This window comes from Sesamum indicum, unplaced genomic scaffold, assembly GCF_000512975.1.
Source record: "Sesamum indicum cultivar Zhongzhi No. 13 unplaced genomic scaffold, S_indicum_v1.0 scaffold00275, whole genome shotgun sequence".
Classification (NCBI taxonomy): domain Eukaryota; kingdom Viridiplantae; phylum Streptophyta; class Magnoliopsida; order Lamiales; family Pedaliaceae; genus Sesamum; species Sesamum indicum.
Genome location: NW_011628169.1, coordinates 50,916 through 55,775, shown reverse-complemented (window position 1 = coordinate 55,775; position 4,860 = coordinate 50,916).

Here is a 4,860-nt window from a genome sequence, read left to right as displayed (position 1 = left end):
GGTACGTAGGCCAGGAGGATTTGTTCTTATCACCACTATGATTTTGGATTAATTAATTGGTAGGCGGGTTTGAGGATCGTTGCTGTCGATTCTATTAGTTCCCTAAATTGATAAACCAACAATATTTAAACTACACATGAAATGTGTAGTTTGACGGAATGGATCAGGTTGGAATTCGATTTGATCAAATTTAAATTAATTATATAATAAGTATATTGTACTTACAGTGCAATTGATGTACAGTTTAGAAAAAATTATCAATTATATAATGAATATGATACATTTGTTCTCTAATTGATTTGATTAGACCAAATCTGATATGAATAAGAATTTTTCACTGGGTCTTGTCTGTACATATATGTGATTGAAGCTAAGTTAGTGAAATTAGTAGAAAAAAAAAAGACTATTGACTACCGTTTTAATGGTTATGGGCTAAAAAATATGGTAAATAAGTTTTATTGACCACGGCAAAATAAAATCATTGCAAAAATATAGATTTTTCATTAAGAAAAAGTTATTTGTCGTAGTTAAGAGCATTACAAATATTTTAGACGCCCTCGCAAATACCACGGTCAACAACTATTTTATAACTGTGATTATATAATTATTTAATATGATTTTTTAATTTTTAATTATGAAAATTAGCCATAATTTAAATATATATATATATATATATATTTTGGTAGTGTAAATGAAGTCAATATCTGAGTTTGATTTGCAGTGGCATTAGTAATTAAGAAACAACGTGTTATGTGTAGTATGAGTTTTCTATTGAAACCAATTACGAAATTAATTAGCTTTTCTTTCTCTCTCTCTCTCTCTATATATATATATTGGTACATATAACATACTCAAATATGTGTGGAAAATTAAATTTATATTTAAAAAATTAATTATAACTTTAAAAAATATATATTAATTAAATATAACTTGAGATATGATTCCTTATGGTGTTTTCTTTATATATAGCTTCTATTGCTCATTTAATGTACCGGACTTGTACCTATATATTTCTTCATAAATTACTGGAGTTCTACTTGTATTTGATTTAATTAAATATCGTTTTCAATAATCAAATTAAATTCAAATTTAATATTTTAAGTTCGATAAATAATTCAAATAAAGTTGAACAATGATGTATTCGACTTGATCGATTTGAGTCATTTATAACCCTACTCATTTCGTTCATTTTAATAGGACTCGGCTTGCCATATGATATATGTATATATATATATATATTGTTGGAAATAAGTTTTAAAATTTTCTACATTGTCAAATTATTTCCAATACTTTATTTGATTTTAATGTGCCGGTTTAATTTGATATTTATTTGAGGTTTATGGTCCCATTATTATAATGATTTAATTATAATTTTATAAGATTTAATAAGTATTTGACCATTATATTTTATATATTTATGTGACCTATTTATAATTGAATTTATTATAATGTGTTTTAATTAGGCCACTTAATATTTTATAAACGTCAAATTTTTACAACTATTTAAAGGGCCTTGTTTTTTTCTTCATTTGGCACATTGAGAGAGATATAGATTTTGTATAGCTTATGAGTTGAGAAATGTTTTATATTCCCACAAATATTTGTAGAGTTTTTGCAACGTGACTGTGGACTGGTTCCTAGTCTCCTCGTGGTCGTGCACATGGGATGAGACACTGCTGAGAGCTAATGGAGTTTTATTCTGGAGTCATGGTCAGCCGTTAAAACCTGCACGTAGGGAGGCAATCATGGCTTTAGGTCAGCGACAAGTGCCGTGACTCTTCATCGGTGCAACTTTTCTAATTTCTAAATTTATTTCGTTCATTTTCGTACTATATGTAATTGTCATAATATATATAATGATATTTTATATATAAAATTATTTTGAGATATGATTATAAACACAAATCACACCATTTTCCACAACAATCTAAAGATGAAGAATGTGAAAACTTGGATGGTGGACGAAAATGGTACATTTTAATCATTTTCTCTGACTATTAATGGGGAAAGATACGATGGTTTTGTTTGGATTTGTTACTATGCATTTCTCGAGATAAGATAAAACACACTCAATGTTTGTTTTTGTATTTTTACACCTTATCTGCTTGTTTTTTTGTTTTTCAATTTTCTATATATAATATATATATACATAATATAAAACAGACATAATTTGACAATAAACAATAATTTTTGCCTCCCAAAAGTACAACATTAAACATAAAATATTTATATATATACATATTTATATATAAAATATATAATTTGATAATGAACAGTGATTTTTGTCTCCCAAATCCCAACATCAAACCTACACCACTTATTTTAAAATATTTTAAATTTTCCCAAAATACAAATCCAAACATATCATCTATTTTCAACACACACTCACTTATCTCTATTTTTCTCTCTCTATTTCCAAAATACAAAACAAAACAACTAAAACACAAATCCAAACATAATAGATGTTTCTCAGTCATGCTATACATATGTTTGAGAAAATTTGACTATGTGGAGATAATTAGCATGATCTTGAATAAACAGGTTTGTTAAAAGAAAAATTATTCTTAATATGTGTATAAGCAAAGATTATGTTCTAAATAGTATTCTGGTATAGTTGAATGTGTTATGTGTGCATAGATTATAATTTGTCTGATATGAAGAAATATGATAATTATTGAATTATCTATGAAGCCCACGATAGGGATAATTAGGTGGCATTTCATGAGCTTAATTATGTGGAATTATATTGTAGTTATATGAGACTATTTCCAGATTATGCGTATTGTCTAGATTGGTTGATTAAAATGGTATTCATCCGTTACGTTGTCAAGATGCTAAAAACACTTTGCAATATGAGGTTTAATTTTGTGGCTAATTTTGATGTGATAAGTTAATATAGGAATATTAATTTTTTTTAATTTATCTTTAATGATGATATATGATTAAATTCTTTAAAATGGCTAATTGTGCCCCATTAATTAGAGAAATTACTAAGAATAATTAATTTGTTAATTATATCATTTTACTGAATATAATTAATTTGTCCAATAAAATATTCGAGTCAAAAGGCCCACACACGTGACAGCCACTCTCCCATATAATACTTCATCAGCTCAGAGGTTAGCATTCACCTTAGAACCACATCAGTTCTAGCAAAAAGGATATCCTTGACAGCTAGGACTCTTTACAGACGAGGAAGGTCCCCCCCAAAGCCCTGAACTCCTTGGCTGCTAGGACTCTCTAGCCTTAGGAGTTCTCGCTAATGAAAGGTCCTCCAAACTCGGAGATAAACATTCAACAACAAGATTAACAGAAGATAAGAATAAATAATGACTTATTTAAACGACCCTTATCCATTTCTCCACGAGAATGAAGAAAATGTGCCGAGCCTCATCGCAGGGGACACTCCCTATAAATATAGATAACTCCTCTATACGGGGACACACCCTAACGTTTCTCACACCTCAATGAGACCTCCCACACACTGTAACATCACTTTCATCATCTTTATGACACCTTCCTGATGTTCCCTCACATCTCCCACACTTCTCTTACTCTGTAAACCATCTTTTTCACTCTCTAAGCACTCTACAATCACATTATTACTTGTTCTTACACTTCTTCACGCATATCATTCACCATATCTCAGTTTCAATCATATTTATTTACTTTTTAGCTTTATTCCATATCAAATCCAATACTAATTTGGATGTCGGAGTGCTAATACCTTTTTTGCATGTCCCCCTTCAAGATTTGCATTCGCTTCACCCAAATCTTGAATGACTGTGCATGTCCATTAGAACGATGCGTTTTTTAAACGCATCAAGTTTTATATCTATTTTACCTAGATTATTAACTCTTTTTCTTTAAAATAGTTGCATCTCTCTTAAGATCAGCAATAAAATATTTTCTTTCAATTTTTGACATTTTCCAATATTGAAGACATATTTTCTTTTTTTCAATTCCTACTACTTCCACTCATCAAAATAATTATAATTCATGTGATATATTCTTTATAGTAAAGTATGGAAAAAATATTTCTTTTATACGAACAAATATTTTCCCACAAACAAACAAACCTTGAGTTAGTCAATGAGATGAGAATAGAAATATTATAGAATCACAACAAAAATAACACGGGATTTGACTAATTGAAGAGTGTAAAAAGTACATTATTGTTTTTTGAATTTCTTCTCTTTCTTTTTTTGGGGACAATGAATTGTATAAGAATGACATCCTTAGCATGTTGGTTTCATTACAGTAGCTGACAGACCACATCTTCACATTAAATGCACAGTACATGACATTTTCCAATATTGAAGACATATTTTCTTTTTTTCAATTCCTACTACTTCCACTCATCAAAATAATTATAATTCATGTGATATATTCTTTATAGTAAAGTATGGAAAAAATATTTCTTTTATACGAACAAATATTTTCCCACAAACAAACAAACCTTGAGTTAGTCAATGAGATGAGAATAGAAATATTATAGAATCACAACAAAAACAACACGGGATTTGACTAATTGAAGAGTGTAAAAAGTACATTATTGTTTTTTGAATTTCTTCTCTTTCTTTTTTTGGGGACAATGAATTGTATAAGAAGTTGACATCCTTAGCATGTTGGTTTCATTACAGTAGCTGACAGACCACATCTTCACATTAAATGCACAGTACAATAACCGGTAGCAGCACGTGCTCTCTCTCACTTGCCTATCTGTCCTCGCCCTTTTCAGTTTTTTACACCTCCGAATTTAGGATATCGACCTCGTCCTGAACAGGTCAAACTTCACCAATGCATCCAGTCACTCGGTAAACAACCCCCCCCCCCCCCCCCCCCCCCAAACACCCCCTA